The sequence below is a fragment of the Macrotis lagotis genome, chromosome X (assembly GCF_037893015.1).
Source record: "Macrotis lagotis isolate mMagLag1 chromosome X, bilby.v1.9.chrom.fasta, whole genome shotgun sequence".
Lineage (NCBI taxonomy): Eukaryota > Metazoa > Chordata > Mammalia > Peramelemorphia > Peramelidae > Macrotis > Macrotis lagotis.
The window spans coordinates 67,003,364-67,023,585 of record NC_133666.1 but is presented as its reverse complement, the minus strand read 5'-3'; the positions used below and the strand labels follow the sequence as shown (position 1 = coordinate 67,023,585).

At 45.4% G+C, this 20,222-nt stretch overlaps 1 protein-coding gene across 2 annotated transcripts in view; it reads left to right on the top strand.

Moving 5' to 3' along the window:
• PCDH19 (protocadherin 19) overlaps positions 1 to 20,222 on the top strand; it is a 119,275-nt gene that overhangs the window by 82,497 nt on the left and 16,556 nt on the right. The gene's annotated exons all lie outside the window — the stretch shown is intronic.

Below are 20,222 nucleotides of genomic sequence, written 5' to 3'. Positions count from 1 at the left end.
GGCATACTGAAGGAAGAGTTCAGTTCTGTTGGTGGCAAGATCTGTCTATTAATCCATGAGGCACCATGACAAAAGGGGGATGCCAACAAGGGCAGGAAATAAGGCATGCTTCCTTTGATTGGGAATCTTTAGGGACTCAGGTAACATAGCCATCTTCCCACTTTCCCAGAAATTCATCTAAAATCAAATTGGTCCCAATCAATAACTTTATCTCCTCATTGGCTCTCACTTGTTTCTTATATTGAATATTATTTTCTCCATGGCAATTGGCTTGGCCCAAAGTCATGCTTGGAAACTTTACCATGATGAGAAAAAATGGAATATGATTATGAATTAAGGACTGGGAGAAATTCAGTTTTTCTTCTCTCATATTGTAGCTGTGCCATCATCATTCTAATTGTCCAGGTCCCTGGAGTGCCTTTTGGGACACCTGTGCTTGATAGAGCCCTGTGCCAGTAAGGTGAATTTCATTCCCACTTCTCATCTCACTGTAGATCTTTTGTTCCCTATTGGCCTCTATCAGGCTTCTTGGACCACACAAAGGAGGAGCTTGGATTTCCTGATCTCTCTCAAGACCTGAAGTCCTCTCCAAATTTTCTTGCCTCCATTTCTGAGTTGAGGAGGTTGCCCCTCTCTTCTGTGAACTTGGATTCAGACACCACAGATGGGCACAGTCATAGCTCTTGGCTTGGAAGGCATCTCAGAGCCCATTAGAGCTCAACTCCCACATTTGATAGATGAGGAAACAGTCTCAGAGAAGGGAAGTGACTGGTCCTGGGCAGCATGATTTGTGTCCAGAGGCAGAATATTAACAACCTAGGACCTGCCTTGGACTCCAGATCCAGAGCCCTTGCCATTGTCCCTCACTCCGCTTCTTGTCTCTAGAGAAGGCAGCTATCATTTTATTTCTCTCTGGGTGTAATTGGCTACCAGCCAATAGAATACCAGCCAGGTTGGCAAGCCTAGTACCACCAGATTGAGTGAGGTATTTTTAGCCATTTAACAGGCCCCCTGTTTAGCCTCTTCCTCTAAGGTGTCTCTTTAAGAGTGGAACCTTAAGATTTCCCAGGTGGCCTGGGAATAATGACCCCATTTGCAACCGACCAGACAGCAGAATTCATCTTGGCTGAAGTTCAAGTTAGATTAGATGACCTTTCAGGTCCCTTCTACCTTGAGATCTAGGATTCCTATGAAAGTGAATTTTTTTTTTCGTGCTTTGGAATCAAGAGGTTGGTCTATGATGTATCACAACAGCTTCCCAGATTCCTTTGTGGATGGATGTTCCCATTGTAGACATCCCTGCCCTCTTTCCCCCAGTCTTCATGGGAAGGGACTTCTGGTTTCCTAATAAACATCAGACTTCATTCTAGTAGGCATAGGTCAGAGGTCTCCAACATGGTGGGTGGTTCAAACATGGATTCTGTTTGTGGCAGAGGTGATTGGAGAGGCCTGGAATCCTGCAGGTAATGAGGGACTTGTGCAGATGATGAACTTGCCCCACTTCCCTATTCTTTCAGAGTTTGGGCTCCCTGAGGTGGCCTCCTGACAGGCATTGATTTTGTGTGGGGTCCCTAGGAGACAGAAGCAATGGTTCTACTCCATTACCCTTCACTACAATTTTTAGATAGTAACATGCAAGCTGTTAAATCTGAAACAGTTGATGGTGCTGCTCTGTCTGGGGTTCAAGCCTTTGTACTGGCCCAGCATCCTGCCCCCCCCACCCTCCTCCCAGCATGAGGGAGGCCCTTTGGGTGCCCGAGTCTCTTCTAATGCCTTGCTCTTAGTACACTGATGGAAGTTATAACCCTAAAAATGGGCTTGCCCCCCACAGTTAGTTTAGCTAGAGGCACTTCCTAGTTAATAGCCTAGGCCCTGCCGAGCAGATTTGTAATCTGCTTTGGTTCAAAGGGTGCACAAATATTCTGGGGCTGCTCACTTTAGAGAGATCAAGAAATCGGGGCTGCTAGCTTCCCTTGGAGCCACTTGGCTTACTGAGTTGGTTGATTGCCGGCATAATAATTCATGACTGTAGGGTTCCAGGCAAGAGTTCAAAGAGATCTGTGGTATCTCGCCCCCAGCCCAGTTATCCATCCCATCTGCCCTGCTTTTCTTTGCTCGTGTGTCCCCACCCAAGTGTAAGCCCTATTGCTTTTCACCTGGTCTGTTGCAATAGCTTCTTGCTTTCAGTCTTTTGCCAAAATCAATCTATCCTTTACACAAATGCCAAAAAAAAAAAAAAAAGCTTTTCCCAAAGCATATATCTGACTGAGATACTCCCCTGGTCAGGAAACCTCTATGGCTCCCTATTGCCTCCAGGATAAAACACAAACTTTTCAGTTTGCCTCTTACTGCCATGCACAATTTAGTGCTGGCTTTCCTGGCTTACTGCACATCACAGTCTTCCCTTCCTGGACATCCTGTCCAGCCAAACTGGTTTCCTTGCTCTTCTCTGATCTTAGCACTCCATTTGAGCCTGGAACACCCTCCCTTCTCATCTCCCAGCTCTCTTGAAGACTTGGCTGGCTACCATCTCCCATGCTATTTCCTTTTCTTTTCCACTCAGTTGGCAGCACCATCTTCCTCCTCAAATGATTGTATCTGTGCTTTTCTGTGGCCACATTGCCTTCCCCCAGGAGAAGGACACAGGTCATTGTTTGAACTGCCTTAGCACCTAAGCATCGGTGGACACCAGAGGCTTTTTGAATTGATCAGATCTGCCACCCTTGGAGCACCTGTCACCCCTCCTCAGGGAATCCCACTTCAGACCAGCTGCAATTGGCTCCTCCCCACCCCTTTCTCCTCTGCCACATTGCCAGCCTGGGCCAACAATAGACTCCCCTCTTCTCTTTCATAAATGGCAAAGAGGGAAATGAGGACCGAGGCTGTTTCTGTGCTCTTTGGGCTGGTCAACCTGTTCCAGAACCTCCCCACCTGCTGTTTTTAATCATTAATGAGGCTGTCAGTTGCTCTAATCTGGGAGGTGAACCAAAAGAATGGTTTGGATTTTAATTTAATTTAAAAATCAGCTTCTTGGAAAAGGCTCATGCCTCCAGCTTGTAAAAGGCAGGTTGTGCCTGTTGATAAACTAAATCGAGGTAGGCCCAGAAGCTGCCCCATCACTGATATGCAAATGGGAAGACATGGTTTGGAATTGTGGGACCTATTATTATTACAAATAGTAGAATAATCAGTGTTTTTATTCAAAAGCCATTGGGAGGCACAGTTTAGTTCAGTGACCAAATGTCTTACCAATGTGATCTTGCACAAATGTTGTCTTGAGCTCTCAGTTTCCTGGGCTGTCTATGAGCCTGTCGGTATCACCTCCATTTTCTAGACGGATAGCTGCTGGCCCTGTGAACTAATCAAAGCCAAGGGGAGGGTAATAATAATAATAATAATAATAATAATAATAATAATAATAATAATAATAATAATAATAATAATTCTGCAACATTGGTGCTATTATTATTTCCACTGAGTGGACTGATAGAGGGAAAGTGTCTTGCCTAGGGTCACCCAGATAGGAAGGAGCCTGAGACCTAGACTTGGGAGTGATCAGAGTTCAAATCCTGTTTCATGCTGAGTAATTGGATAGTAAAACTGGCCCAGGCTGGCATCTTCTAGCTGGTCTGAGCAAAGGGTGAGAGGGAGCCCACCTCTGGGTAGCCCCTGGGTAGGTGCAAGAATCAAAGCAGCCTTCTATGCCCACAGCAGTTAGGTACTTCCTGATTTTGGGTGGCAACCAATTTCAGGGGCTAATATGTCTGAAGTAGGCCTAGTGACTAAGGCTGGTACCAGGCTCCTCCCAGTGCCCAGTAACCAGCTCTTTTTAACCTTGTGGTGTTTCTTTTGTGATGCTAATTAGAAACCTCTAAAGCTCTCTGCTCTGGCTCTTTGGGTTAAAATACAATTTTCAAAGAAACAGGATCTACTTAGAGGCTTCCCTTTGCCCAGCTTTGCCCCCTTATGATGAATGATGACTGGTTTGCTGTTTAAGTAGACTTTGGCTGATTAATCTGTGATGTTCCTGGTCAGTAAAAGTCCAGCAAAAGTTGCTACTGCCCAACCATGGACTTTGGCACTTTTTTCTGGTCCCAGTATTACTGAAAGACCTCACAAGTTGCATTCAATTCACTTTGGCAATCATTTTTAGGTGCCTACTCTGTGGCAGGTACTGGGGACCAGAAACAAAAGGGAAAACAGTCCCTGCCCTCAAGAAACTTCCATTTTGCAGGGGAGAGAAGCCTCTAAGAGAGAAAATAGATTATAAAATGTAAACAGTTTAAGGGGTGCCACAGTGGCAGAGAGTTTGAATCCTGCCTGAGATTCTTACTAGAGGTGTGACTCTGGACAAGTAACTTCATTTTTGTCTGCCTCAGTTTTTTTTTTTTTTTAATCTTCAAAATAGAGCTAACAGCAGGGTCTATCTCATTCATAGGGCTGTGGAGAGGATCAAAGGAGCCCATGAATGGGAAATGCCTTGTAAACCAGCTGAGGGAATTAGGAATGGCCTATTTTTGGCTGAGATGGGGGGGGGGGAAGCAAGGTGGCTGTCCCTGTGCAAAGATATGGGGGTGGGAGATAGAAAGTCACATACAAGGAACATTGTTGGAGAATGAAAACATTAAATAAAAAAATTAAATAAAAATATCACTGGGGAGAGTATTGTGTAAGCAATAGATTGAGAAAATAGGTGGAGGCAGATGGTGAAGGGCTCTAACTGCCAAGTAGAGAGTTTAGGATCTCAGATTTAGTCCACCCCCTGCATCTTACAGATGAAGAAACTGAGGCCCAGAGTAGTTCAGCCTCTTGTTCACATCTTGCCTGGGGAACACACAGCAAATGCAAAGTTATTTTGAGAGGGAGATCATGGGAATCATGGTGGGGGTGGGGGAGGCAGGAAAGGCTTTGTGTGTAGGAGGCAGCAGCTGAGCTGCCTTAGAGGAAGCCCGGGATTTGATGAGGCAGAAGCTTGATGGTCAAAGGAGCCCATTTCCCCCGGCTGCAGGCCTTGTGCCAGCACCAAGAGGGCCAGAGCTGGCACCTGTCCCTTTTCTGCAGTGTGGTAAGCCAGGAAGTAGGGGACATCCCCTCAGGGGCTGTTGGCCTGGAGGGAGTAGTCAATCCAGTTGCCTTTCCCACAGTGCCCACCTGCCAGCGCCTGGAATGCAGGCACTGGGGCAGCAGGCCCACCCAGAGTGCCAGTGCAGCAGAGTAGCACAGCTGGTAGGGCAGGTTTGCTGAGCCTTGGCTTCTATGACCTTTGCATGGGTAGCCTCCTTCATCCTTCCCATCTGCTGCCCCTCCTCCATTAGGCAAAATGAAATCTTAAAACTTTGTGAAAACTGAGTGTGACCCACGTGATCCCTGTGATTGGATTGCTCTGTTGGCTTGGGCCAGGGGTGTGGCTCCCAGCATCCTGGCTTATCCAGATTGAAAGCTGGAAGCTCCTGTGGAGATAGGGAAGGGCCAGCACCAAGAACCAGACCTCAGAGCTGGGCTTCCCCAGGGCCTAGTCCTGAGTCTCCACCCTCCCCTGCTGGCTTTTCTGTGGAATGTCTCACTCATGCTACCAGAGAAGGAGACAGACATTCACTGAGAAGTTGATGTGGGAGAGGCGATTCTGGAAAGCCTGCAGGGAGGCGGATTCCTGTCTGCCTGGGGAGGTTAGAATAGCATGGGGGTGGACAGGAAGTAGGCTGGCTCCCAGACCCCAGAGCAGGCAGGCCTTCCGGAGGCATGTGTGGCCTCAGGGAAGAGATCCCACCTCAGGGATCTGGGCAATCAGGCCCCAAGTCTCCTTTGACTCAGCTGGCCTCCTTGGATATAACCATCCTCCTAATCACAACTGTAAACTTGCAAGAATTCTAGCTGGCAGTCTTCCAAACAGATGTGCTCCCATGTCACATCCTGGTTCTCCTTCTAATTCCACTTTATTCTGCCCCTCCTCCCCAAACTAACCCATAGTTACCTTTTCCTACCAATCCTTTCTCACCTCTTCATCCTCTAAAGCACCAGTAAGACAATATGGTGGAAACCAGGCTATTTCCTTGGGGTCTTCTATCCCCATGGTTCTAGGAAATGAATTCTCCCTCCCTTATTCTTAGACTTCTATCCCTCTCCCTTAAGTCCCTTGGCAGTCTTCATTCTGCCAATGGCTGGCTCCTAGTTGAAAGGTTAGCTTTTTGGCAGGTGAATGCCAATGCAGGTCCAAGGGAAAAGTGTCATCTAAGCCATGCTATGGAGAGGTGCACCTTGGGATTAGGTACCCTTTTGCCAAGGGATAAAAATGATGCTGTTAGATGATCAACCAAACCAAATAAAAACAAAGCAAGACAAAACAAAACAATCCTGATCAAAAGCCCCTTGGGTGCTAAATGAAAACTACTTGGATGCCTTATTGATAAATGCAAATTGCTTTCTCCTTGCTTGGAATATGTCTGGTAGGCCTCCTATAGGAAAGGCCTGCTGGAATCCCTAGTGACCTTTTCTGCAAGGAGTGGAAGCTACAGATTCCATGGTATTAGCAGAACTGGAGGATAACATAGATCCTAGGGAAAGCAGGTTCTATTGGGGAAAACACCCTAGAAATGCTTAGTTCTGTCACCTTATGGGATGCTTCCCCTGCTGGGCAATTTGCTTGACTCACAAGCACTACTGAATTCTTCATTTTCTTATGTGGTGGGTAAATTTAGATGACCCACCCCAGATGTTTGCAGACTATTTGTGCCCACCCTGTGGCAGAGCATTCCAAGCTAGTATTGGGCTGATCACTGGGACGCACTGTAATTTATCTCCAACATAAGTGATGACATTTTGGCCTTCTTTGACAACAAAAGACAAGAACCAACCATGTGGTTAGACTCGGCCTAAGGCAGAACTCCACATCTGGAGGTCCAACTGAGTCCATAGAAGATGGAGATCCACCAGAGAAAGGGTGCAGGTTGGGAGTGACATGGCTTGATTCCCCAGGTGTGAAGTTTTCTGTAGTTTTGGGGCCCAGAGAAGTTTTTTTCATTTTCTGTGGATCAAAATAAAACATGACCTGTATTCCTGTATTGTGAATCCAGGTGTTGGTATGGGAGCTGAAAGCTTTTTTTTTTTTATCTCTGAGTCAGATTTTAATGTTCCTAGGGCATGCCCTTGGTGGGCACAAAAAGAATCAAGTATTTCAGGGAAGACCCTGGGTGGGACCCAGATGAGCTAAAGAGATTAAAGGAAAAAGCCCCCTCCAAGAGGACTCCATCCCTGAGGGACCAGAGCTTTCGTGATAGGCCTCAGTTTGTTTACAAAATGTGATATAGTAATAAGATAATTATACCATTGAAAAGAATGTCATTCCCTGTGGTCTAATGGGCTGAGCACTTGGCTGGCAACCATGGTTTTCACTCTCTTCTTTTCTCATTTTATAGCCTCCAATCAGTCACTAACTTCTCTCAATTAGCCTATCTCTAAGCAGATAGACATGCTGGTGGTGGGAGCTGCCTCACCAAAAATGGGACGAAGATAAAGGATGAGCTTAGAGTTCAAAGGGACCTTAGTGGTCATCAAATCCAACCACCTCCTTTTTAAAAAACATATTTTATTTATTTTCCAATTATATGCAATAGTAGTTTCTACCTCTCATTTTTTGTAAGGTTTTGAATTTTACAATTCCCCCTCCCCCCCTCACAGAAGGCAGCCTGATCATCTTTACATTGTTTCCATGCTATACATTGATCAAAACTGAATGCAACCACCTCCTTTTATAGAGAAGGAAACTGAGGTCAAGAGAGGGAAATTCCTTCCCCCAAAAGATCCAGGTAGTGAGTGGGAGAGCCAGGATTTGAACTTACTTTCCCTGATTGCAGAGCTCATGCTGCTTCAGCATAGTGTCATTTTGATACGGTTTCTTTTTTTGTTCCTTCCTTGTTGGCTTCTAAGTTCCCAGAGACCTTTCCCCATCAGTATGGCACAATGGCTAGGTACCCTAAATTGAGAAATCTGTTGTGTGACCTTAGACCAGTCCTTACCCTCTCTGGCTTCTATTTTTCCCCTGTGTAAATGAAGGCTTGGGCTAGCTGGCTTCTGGGAGGCCAAAGTGCAAGCTCCCATACATGCCACTTTCAGGGATTAAGAAGTCCAGATTCCTGGGGATTCCTTCTCCTGCCAGTGGGATTAAGGAACAGATGGTTCATGGAGAGAAGAGGAAGGTTCTCTACTTGTGAGGGTGGAGGGTGGAGATGGCTCTTGCAAGTGAATTTCTTCCCTTTGGCATTACTTTCTTGGAAACTGCTCAAGGATCATGCTGCAGAAAGACATGGAGGTGGGAATCAAACTGTAGAAGCAGGTGTCTCGTCGAGTCAAGAGAAACACACCGAGTAATTAAAAACTGAGCCGGGAGCCTGCTAAGAAAGGAGGCTTTGACAGGGCTAGAGTCTTAGAATCATCATCAGGTTAGAAAGGGCTCAGGAAGGTCAGTCAGGATGGTACACAACTATCCCCTGGCAATTGCTCTCCTCCCCACCCTGGGAAGGAGTCTTTCCTCCCCCTAAGGACATCATAAAATACCTGGGAACACCTGAAAGTACCTGGATAGTGACTTAATTTGATCCTGACTCCTGAGCTGGCAATGGCCAGCATCCAACCCCACTTTGGGATACCTTGGCAGCCTCACCTCTTCCCAGAGATCTTCCCTACTTACCCTCTCCTCCTTGCATGCACTTAATTCTAGTAGAATGGCAGTAAGCAAAACTTACTTGAAAAATCTTGTAGGTAAGGGGTTTTCTATATGTATGGTCACTGCCTCACACCTGGTAGGTGCAGGTCTAAATAGTGGTTAGAGCAAATTGAATTGAAGGAAGTCCTGATGTCTCCCTCCCTCCCTGGTGTTCTCCATTGTCAGATTGTTGTTCCAAAGGGTAGACCTGGCATGTTTCCTTTTGTGGCCTTTCTTCAATACAACCCGTATAAAGTTGGTCATTGTAACTTACATTTGGTTCTTTCCAAGGAACTCAGAGATCTTTACTTAAGAAGCCTTCTACTCAATAAGTCCCAACCATGGGAGCTTACTTTTGAAGGGATGGCTTCCATTTTTCTATGGAGTTTTCATGTAGAAGGGAGATGTTTTCAGGGGGAATGGACATCCTTCTGATGATACTACTTCTCTTGGTGTGGTTTTGATTGATTCTGTACATTTCAACCAACGGTCATCCTAGCTAAGTCCATGGACGCTCACCATCAGATTGGCCAGGGGGAACACATTTTTAAGACTTCTTACTAAGTTTTAGAGTTACAGAGTGTATGCCTGAAAGGAAGACCCAAATTCATTAATGGTTAATTTATTGAAGTCCTCTGTTTGCAAGGCCAAGGCCCTTCTTCACTGGCTCTGCCTCTTCCCTTGTCCCTCTTCTCTCCTTTTTCCTGCCTCTCCTCCCCCTTCCTACTCCATGCTTCCTCCTTCTTTCTCTTCCTTCCCCCCCCTCTTTCCTTCTTCCTCTTCCCCCTTTCCTCTCCTCCTTCTTCCCCCCCCCACTCCCTCCTCTTTTCCCCTTCTCCCTCCTCCTCCATGCTGAATGTAAAGAAGGCAACTCAACTCTGTTTTCTGAGGAATGAATCAATCTCAGCTTGGCATCAGGGCTGCTTCAGGGATATGGTTAAAAGGACCCTTCTTAGAGGATGAAAAAACCAATTGGATTGGAGCCAACTGAGGGTGTTCTCTATGAGGCAAGGCAGCCAGCTCCTCCAGTTGGGAAAAAGTGAGATCCCTGCAAAGAGGCTCCTCATTGAGTCTGGAAAGGTCTGGCAGCCTGAGCCTCACTAGGAAGGAGGGAAGGGAATTGTTGGAGAACCTAATCAGCCCATGGGGACTAAGTGATGGTACCCAGGTGTGCCTCCAGCTCCAGAGGCCTGATATAGCCGCCTTGCCTTTCCTTCTGACCTGCTGGGCCCTCTATGTCACTCACAATGTTGTTGACCAGGGCACTTCAATTGAATCACAGCTTGACTCTTCTTGAGCTATCTCCTCTGTAAGCTTGCTCCCCCACTGTTGATGATTCCTTAAAAAATGTTTCCTATCACAAAGGGCTCACAGAGAATTCAAGTCTTCAGTTTCATGCCTCCCCTTCCTTCAGAACTTTTTTTTGGCTTCTAACTGTATCCGCTTGGTCACTGCTTCTAAAATAGAATTGGGTGGTTGGGGTTGGTTGGTGGCCCCATTCTTAGGATGTCAGCCATGCAAGGTATGATTGGAGACAACTGGTTTGTTCCTATTTCTCATTGTGCAGTAGGAATCTTGGTTATTTTTGGTTTTTACCTAGGGCATATCAAAATTGTAGTGACTATTTTCCTTCAGTTAACCTTTTATTACCCTTTTACCACCTACTTCCTCCAGGGTCCCTTGGTAGCCTTCCCTGAAGGACTTAGTTATTAGCAGAAGCCCTGGCAGATCCTGTCAAGTACCAATGAAGTCATAGATTTGAAGTAGATTTGAAATCATAGGTTTGATCCTTCCTGGTATTGAACCGCCATCACTTAGGGAAGCTACTTTCCTTCATTGAGAACTTTGCCTTTGATTGGGGTTGTTTGGATTTTTTGTAGTAGAGTGGAAAGAGCCTTGTTCCAGGATCCAGGGGACCAAGACTCTAGCCCTAGCTGGGTGATTTTGTGCAACAAACTTCCCTTTTCAGTGCTGCTGGCTTATCCTCCAAGAATGGGGAACTAAGATGAGGCCTGGTGAGCTCTAAAGGGTTCTTCTGGCTTTAATCTTCCTTAGGTCTAGAAAATTCATATTCTCAAGGGGGGGGGCCTGGGAAAGAGATTTGATTCTGGCTAGGTTTGCAACTGTCATTTGGAGATAGAAGACTTGACTTTGAACCCTAGCTTATAACTGTATGACTTTGGCCAAGTCACTGGTCCTCAATTTCCTCCTCTGCAAAATGAGGAGCTTTAGTTTAGATGACCTCTAGGGTTCTTTCTAGCTCTAAATCTGTGAATTAATATTTTATCACTTGTTCTAAAAAAAGAGGCACAGTGGTAACCAAACTCATGAACAACCACTAGGAACTTTAGGTATGGAAAATACCCTTCACGCAATAGCAAATGTGTGGAAACAAAAGTGAGAAGTGGTAGAGTCAGTCTGAGTGTTGGCAATCTCTCTTTCCCCCTTCCTCATGAGACAACTTGAGCGACACAGTAGACAGAGCTTTGGATTTACAATTATAGGACCTGCATTTGAACCCTAATGCTGCCTCTTATTACCTGGATAACTTTAGACAAATTACTTAAAGTCTCTCAGCTACACTTTTATGAGGGGGATGAGATTGGATGACTTGTAGGATACCTTTCAGTTTTCAGACTATTGTCTTTTGAGCCTCCTGACCCCACCCAACATAGCTTAGTAAATTGAGATCTGTTTGAGATGTGTCTCTCCTTTGGTCCAGTTCCATTCCCTACTCATTTCTTTGTCCTTTGTTTCTGGAGGTGCTGTGATGAGGACCTTCCTCTCAAATGAGGTCCACAGAATCTGCTTCCCCCACCATGTTTAGGGTAGTACTGCCTCTGTTCTCCCTCACAGCTCTCATACCCCTTTCTTAGCCAGCCTCCACTTCAGGCCTCACAATTCTCCTCCTGGCCTTTGCAGGTCAGGTTTATCCAAAGTGGACAGGATCAGTCTTGCTGTTATCTTTGGTGTTTCTATTGGAAAGCCTTGTTGAAAAACCCCAAACAAAGTCAGTCCTCTTCTTGGAGGCCAGGCCAGCTTGCCCTTAGTGACTGGAGCCCAGACAGGGGGCTGGCCCATAGGAGGAGGTGCAGTTTCTTGAGTTCCTCAGCAATATTCACCTCATTTGTCATGGCCTATCTCTCCAGTCTCTCAGCAGTCATATTGCCTTCTGGTCTAGTTCTTTTCCTTTTGTGTATCTATGTTTAAAGAATTGATGAAATCCTTCCCTGACTTTATCTGCTCCATGGCCCTTCGGTATTATCCTCCTGCCCCCCACCCCCCTCCAGTGTTAATTGTCTATATTTCCTTTTATTGGCACTTTCCTATAAATTCTAGTACCCCAATCAGCATTTCTCTTTGGCTTAATTACTTCAGGCTCCTGGTTCATCAACTGAAAGGATTTCCCATTGTGGGTTCCCTTCCTAGTTGACTTGGAGGGCCATCATCATCCTTTTGATTTCTTCCTCCCAGCCCCTATACCCCACCTCTAGTGCCCCATTCAGTTTGTCAGCATACTTAACATAATATCCATCTTGTCCATTTTTCTTTGTCTGGGCCTAATTTTTTTAATGTCTAATGATTTTGGCATTTTTGTTCAGAAAAGAACCCAGAGCTGGAAGTGGGCTCATGGAGGAAAGGACTTTTCTCATACGCAGTAGAGAATGGGGAAACTTCAGGTACCAGTCCTAGGCATGATGGCAAAGTTGACTTGCAGTGGTCCCTCATGGTTCCTCTGTCTGAGTACTTTCTGCCCTCATGGGCACCTCACCACTCAGGATCTCCAGAGGCCCCTCTGCTGTGTTGGCCCCCTAGGTCCTAGATTTAGAATTTGCCACCTAGGGCAACTCCTCACATGACAGAAAAGGAAACTGAGAGCCAGTGAGGATCACAACTTGTAAGTGGCAGAGGCAGATTGAGGGAAACTCTTCCAGTCTTCAAGTAAGACCTCTTTTCTGCTCTCACTAGCCTTCAATTGATCATTTTGGAACCTCCAGAAATGGTCTGGTCAGCACACAGGGATGATTAATCAGGGTATGGGATCTTGGGACCCATGGAGCAGCCAAATGGGAAGACCTGGGTGAGGAAAGGAAGTACAGGAGGGCAGTCCTGAAGAATGAGGCTAGGGTCCAGGTTATCTAGAAGGACCGGTTTTGCTCTGGGCCTCTTTGGGATTCGAAAAAGATTAGAGAACTTCTTGGACAAGACTTTCCATGTCACTGAGTTCAATCTTTACATTTTGCAAATGAGGAAAGTGAGCCACGGAGAGAGCTAGTGAGTGGCATGGTGTCACACAGCATCCTAGAATCCCAAGCCTGGGCTCCTTCTATACCCTGCTACCAGGCCCCATGTCCTCATCCTCTGCTTTCCCCCTTTCAGTCCGAGGAGATCTTGTTTCCTCTCTCCTTGCCTCTGGTTGCTAAGGCACTGAACTAATTCGTGTGGAGATGTTAATGGCTAATAATGACTTACCCCTCTTCCTCAGAGCTCCTTTGTATTTGAAGGGGGTCTCTGGCTTACTTGTTCTAACCCAAATGAGTATCTAACAGTGAGGATTGTGACAAGCCTTTAGAGGGAGGCAGGCATCTGTGTAATGTGCCCATGGCGACCAGCAAGCCCGACTCTCTCCCAGGAAGTGATGGCTGGTGTTTTTAGGTGCTTCTTCCTCAGTCTAGAGAAGTTAGGCCCCCTTTGGCAAGGATCAGATTAGGACTTGAGTTGCACAGTAGATTGGAGTTGTTTTTCCTGGTTGTAAAGTTTGCCTCTGGATAAAACAATGCACCAAAGTCATTTTCATTTTGTCTTTCCTTGCCCAAGTAATTAGCAAGGTTTCAAACCTCCCTCACCAGGCACTCTGGCTGGAGGAGCTCAGCAGGGCCAGGTGCCAAGTGCTAAGGGCTGGCTCTCTGGCCTTTCTTCTATTCTGCATTGGAGAAGTCTGAGAGGCTTATGGAGCCCCCTGGGAGTGCCCGTGGACAGGGGGAAAAAATCAACAGCCATGTGCAGAGTGGGAGGGAGGGAGAGAGAGGGTGGGTGAAATTGGCCCAGCATCAGGACTGTGGATCCTGGAATTTCCCAGAGGCCGAGGCCTATTGGTAGAGGTAAAGGGAATGACCATCTTGTGGGACAGAACAAAGTGACTTTGGAAGCTAACGGTGCAATGCCAACTTGTCTCTGTTGGGGTAGGGCTGGTCCTGTCTTTGGGGGTTTTCCAATCATATTTCAGGGGAACTTATTTCGTCTCCTACCCAGTAGGAGTTGCTCAGTTCCCGGGCATGTCCATTGACCGATCTGTTATTCATTAGCATCTAAGGAAAGGCGAGAAGATGAAGTTGCCCAGCATGGGGCAGTAGGTACTCCTACCCTATTCTGGACATTCTTCAAGGTCAGGACCACTCCAGCTGTATAAGCATGACCCAAGAGCTCCATTGTCTATGATTTGGGAGGGGCAGCCTAGGTCTGGTCTGGAGCCAGATATTCCCTTTGGGCCACACCCTGCAGGGTCAGCTTGCTCATTTTGGAAAGTCAAGAGTGAGGATAGGCCAGATGGTCTCAGTTCTGTGGTTGAGGCCCCACCCCTTGTCAGCAGGGAATTGGAACCACAGCAAAAAGCAGGGAAAATGTGAGAGTGGCTCATCAGGATAGAGCAGGACAGGAGCAAACAGAATCCTGGGCATTCTTCAAGGCTCCCCTCACATGCCACTCCCATTCTCCCAGTCTTTAGTGCCCTCTTCCTCCCTCTCAGATTATCCTGAATATGCTTTTGTATTTATATGTTGTCCTTCCCAGCAGAATGTTAGCACCCTGAAGGCAGGAGATGACTCTCTGTTGTCTTTGTGACCCTATTATCTGGAAAAGTGCCCTATACACAATAGGTACTTGATAAATGTTGGTTCTTTGGATTTGACTGGATGTTACTCCCCTGCTCAACAAGCTTCAATGACTCCCTATTGCCTCCAAATCAAATACAGCCTACACCTCATTTGGTTCCACCTTTCACCCATGTACTTCAAGTTCCAGCCAAACCCACCTACTGGCTGTATTCTAGATGGAGTTTCCATTTCTCTACCTTTGACCAGGCTGTTCTTATGCCTGAATTACAGTCCCTCCTTACCTTGAGTTCTTGGCACCCCTGACTCCCTTTATTACCCCTGGCTCAGATGTCACTTCCTATGTGAGGTGACAAATATATATATTTTTGTGGCTACTTAGTAGTGAATATATATTTCTGGCCTTCAGCAGGATGTAAACCTTGGCATTTCCAGTAGTTAATACCATGGAGCCTGGCATATTTTAGTTGTTTAAGAGATGCTTGTCAAATTGAGTTGCATTGGAAATGAAGGAAGCAAAAAAGTAGTCTGCCTCCAAAGTCAAGAAAATAGAAAAGAAGAAAAGACTGAAGGCATTCAAGATGGAAACTGGTATTTGAGCCCTAGGGCAGCAGCAGGTTTTATTGTTTCAATCTGAAGCAGATGGCAGGCCTTTGCTCCTGCCATACCTGCCCTTTGGAAGCATCCTCTCCCGAATCCCAAGCTCTACGCCCCTTATTCAGTGTAGTGCAGTGGCTGGAGACAGGAAGATCTGCTGCTTTCAAGCTCAGTCTGTGTCCCAGAGCACATCCCTTATACTCTTGACGGGACTCTCAGGCTGTTTTTGGAAATCAGATTTTGGATACCTGTTGCATAATTTGCATCTGGATCTTCTCTATACACTGACTTCCTGGACCTGAGAACTTTACTAACCCTCTGCAGAGTCCATGTCCACTATCAGTGAAATCTGAACTGAGAGAACCAATTGAGATGTCGTACTGAACTAGGAAAAACATGATATATAGTGGAGAGGCAGTTAAAGGCTTTGAAATAGCCACCTCAGGACAAGAGAGCATCCTTGAAAGACTTTGGATTTTTGTTTTATTTTTTAGGGAAGAGGGGGGAAATCATGATGCTATTGGTTTTAGGGACTGATGAGTCCAATGACTGAGACTTTAAGCTGGTAGAAAAAGCATATTCCTAAACATATTCACTGTAAGTTGGAGTAGTATAACTGAGGCAGAGCTCTATTTTGGAGGCTGAGAGATTGCTATTGGTTTGAGGGTAGAAACTGGATGTTTGGTCAAGCATTCTGTTTTGAAGGCATTTTCTTTCTTTCTTTCTTTCTTTCTTTCTTTCTTTCTTTCTTTCTTTCTTTCTTTCTTTCTTTCTTCCTTCCTTCCTTCCTTCCTTCCTTTCTTTCCTTCCTTCCTTCTTTCTTTCTTTCTTTCTCTTTCTTTCTTTCTTTCTTTCTTTCTTTCTTCTTTCTTTCTTTCTTTCTTTCTTTCTTTCTTTCTTTCTTTCTTTCTTTCTTTCCTTCCTTCCTTCCTTCCTTCCTTCCTTCCTTCCTTCCTTCCTTCCTTCCCCCTTTCTTTCTTTCTTCTTTCTTTCCTTCCTTCCTTCCTTCCTTCCTTCCTTCCTTCCTTCTTCCCTCTTTCTTCTTTTCCTTTTCTTTCTTTCTTTCTTCATCTTCTTCTTTCTTTTCTTTCTTTCTTTCTTTCTTTCTTTCTTTCTTTCTTTTCTTTCTTTCTTTCTTTCTTTCTTTCTTTTTTCTTTCTTTCCTGGTGAGGTAATAGGGTTAAGTGATTTACCCAAGGCCACACAGTTAGGTAGTTATTAAGTGTGTGAGGTCAGATTTGAGCTCAGGTCCTCCTGACTCCAGGGCCAATGCTCTATCCACTGTGCCACCTAGCTACCCTTGAAGGCATTTTCAAAAAGGGTTTCCAAGAAGAATAGAGAACAAATCCTTTATTGGTCATCCCAGAAGCAAAAATGAATTATCAATAAGGCAAGAGATTAGTGAGCTAAATCCTAAGGTTATAACACAGAACCATTTTGATTGTGAACCCCAGGAGCCCCCAAGGGCTTTTGGGAAGGCTGCTGCTCCTCAGTATTCTGCCATCTTCTGATGGGAATGTTGGAAGCAGCAATAGTCTTGTGCCATGCCCTGCCCCCCCACCATGCTCTACCCCTACCCCGACAACTTTACATGGATATCTAATAGTTGCCTTACCTCTCTACCTGTTCACCATTCTTCTTGGAAAACCCTTTTGAGAAGGCCTTCAGAAGTAGCTAGGTGGCACAGTGGATAGAGCACTGACCCTGGAGTCAGGAGGACCTGAGCTCAAATCCGACCTCACACACTTAATAATTACCTGTGTAGCCTTGGGTAAGTCACTTAACCCTATTGCCTCACCAAGAAAGAAAGAAAGAAAGAAAGAAAGAAAGAAAGAAAGAAAGAAAGAAAGAAAGAAAGGAAGAAAATGCCTTCAAACAGGTAGGGATGCCCATTTCCACTGTACAAAATGAATTCATCATCAAGAATGCTGAGAGCATCCCAATAGCACTTCTTTCACTCCTCTGACTCACTGGGTCTAAGTGTTGTTCAATATACCTACTAGCCCTAGAGGATCTTTAGGTTCAAGGCTTATTCCCTAATTATTTAGGCTTAAGCTATTGATAGTTGATTGGAATCTAGAACTTGCTGTGTTCAGGCCATGGGGTTCCCAAGCATATTTACTGGGTGGCCCAGCCAGGGAGGCTGTAGATGTTGGCAGGCCGACTACAGGCCTCATTAGTCAGGCTGACTATATCTGACACTGGAGCTTCCCTGTCACCAAGATGAAGTTCCCTTCCCCAAGCTTTGGCTGGTGGCCCAATGATAATTCTGTGAAGGATGAAGGAGGGCCGGTGTTCATAAGATGAAGCTGGCAGCTTCCAATCGGGTGCAATTCTCACCCAGTCGGACTTTTGCTTGTGTGTTTTGTAATCAAGTCAATGTCCCCTAGCCTTTGGGAATCTGATGGAACAGTAGACTTTTTAGACAAGTTTTTAAGCATTAATTCCCCAAAGTAGCAGTGGGGTAGAGGCAAGAGGTATAGACTGTCTCTAGGTGTATAGTTGACCCTCTCCTTTTTCTCAAGCTTTCCCTAAAGAAGGTACTTGTCACATATTCTGGGAAGAAAGGGAATACAGCTGTTTCTCAGGACTAGAAGGAGATCCCAGAACTGGAAGGCTCCCAATAGTGGTCCTCACAGTAGTCGTGGGGGGAGCAAGCTCATCAAGGTTCATCCACTGACTGGGCAGCCATGTCCCAGCCTGTCTGTGTGGTCCTATCATTCTGGGAGCTTCATCGGTGACATTGACTTCTGGGATGGAAGGGTCCTTAATTGTAGACACGATTCTTTAAGTCAGTCCTAAGCATGTTCCTAAATGGTGTGTACAATTTCTAGCTTTGTACATGGAGTTCTAAGTTAATCATTTAACCTGTGCTTGAGTTTTTCGTAAAATGAATCCTGCCTCTGCTCCTCTCCATGTTGTAGGGCTGGCAGTAGGGTCTAGGCCTGTGATTTCAGTGGTTCCAGGGGACTCCCAGGAGAAGAAATTCCCTCTATCGATATAAGTTGACTTGTTTCTCTTCAAGTCTTAGAGAATTGACTGGACCAATTGTGTGTAACTCAAATAGAAAGAGGGGTCACCCAACCCTATGTAAGGACTATTGTGGGTCCCATATCGACTTAGTTTTAAAGTATAATGTCATCTCAATTTATTGTCTTTTTGATTTATTTTGTTAAATATTTGATGGTTACATTTGAATTTGGTTTGGGTTGCAATATGCCACATATTGGACACCTCTGATCTAGATGAGAGCCCAAGTGACTTGCCCAGAATCACCTGGCAATTTGGGTCAGTGATAGGCCAGAAGCCCAGGACTCCTTGACTCTGAAGCCAGTGGTGGAAGTATGAATTTTGAACTAGCTTGTTTTCCTAGGCTCTAATAAGCTCTTTCAAGAGGCAGGGAGCTGAAACTGGTATTTCCAGGTACATCCAGTAGCCTTTAAGTTCTCTTGGGTTTCTTGGGACCTATCTAGGCCTTCTGTCCCAAACCCAGCCTTGCTGAGATCAGAGAGGTCCGTGAACAGCTTGGCTACAAGAGAATAAAATCTTCAGCTTAGCTTGTTCTTCAAGTCCCCCAACTGAAACAGAGAGGGGAAGCAATCTGCCTTCCTGAAGGGAATACCCATGCTTATAAGAGCCTAGTTCTTGAAAAATTGCTGCCCACCTGGAAGGGAAGACTGAGGTCAGGAAAAGGAAGAAGCCTCAGGTGCTGGTTAGGAATAGAAAACATTTGCCCAGGTGCTTCTTATTGGCCATCACCTCAGTGCCTGGCACTATGGGGGATATGATGGATTCTTGGAATCCTCCCTAAGCACCTGTTATGTATATGACCCAACCAAGAGGACTGACCTTGGAATCAGGAAGACTTCAGACCTGCCTCTGAGGCAAGCCAAGTCACAGGCAGCCTTCTGAGACTCTAAGTTACAGACAAATTTGAATCCATGGAGCGACTTCCCAGCCCTGGGAGTGCCCTACATGAGTAAAATATGATATCAAGATGCAAACCCCCAACCAACCCCCTTTCCCTCCACAAAAGTTAAACAGAAAAAAACTTCCAAGACTCTGTTGTGATGGTAGCCGTTGTGTGTGGAATTAGCTGAATTCCACAGAGTTCTTCTGACCATGGCTCACACCCTCCCCCTCCTCCATCATCTCAGCATAATCATCCCTCTTGAGTGATTTCTTTGTGGAAATATTGCTGACCTCCCATACTGGAATGGACAACACTGAGTTAAAAATGTAAATTTTTCATTTTGCATAAACTCAGGGAGACACTCCCCAGGGGAATGGAAGCATTTGTCAATGTCCTTGTTGGTTAGTTTCCTATAAGCATCTTCTGCAGGAAAGATGTCACATTGAAATTCCATGTAGATGTGCATGTGTGAGTGTATATCATGTGTACGTGCATGTGATTCATAACATTGGAGAACACTTCAAAAGCCAGATTTGAACATATACGACTGCATCCCTCCCTCTTCTCTCTACCCTTTTCACACCCTCCCCCCATCCAGTACCATTAGGGAAAATCAGGGAATGGATGCCTTGTCTTAATTTCTGAGTAAATGGCATTTCTAGACTCTTCATTTCAGAGCTGTTTGCCTTTTGCCAAAATGGATTATTTTATCTGTAGTTTTAATAATGAGCTGGATTACTTGCTGCTCAATAACTGATAGAGGCCAACCACAACAACAACAAAAGATTGCAAAGGGGAATTAACAGGATATGAAGCCTCTGAGGTCCTAGAGCATTAATTTTTTTTAAATAGTAATTGTAGAATTACTTTACATGGCATATTTTGAGAGCGTATTGCCATTGCCCTATATTTAGAGAAGCGTGCATCCTTCTCACCATTTGGAGCTGCCAAACTCAAGGTTCCGAGATCATGAGGCATATCCAATCTAGAATGGAACATGTCTTTCCCCCAGACATTTTACTAGCTTGTCCTCTCTCATCATGTAAGAGAATGACATTAGATCCTGTAATGCCAGGTCTCCAGACTTAGGTAGAACCTAGTGGTAAAGGAGTGTCTTGATGAATATAGAGCAAGTACAATGAGAATAGAGTATTTTTGAGGAGTGGATTATGGCAAAGGGAGA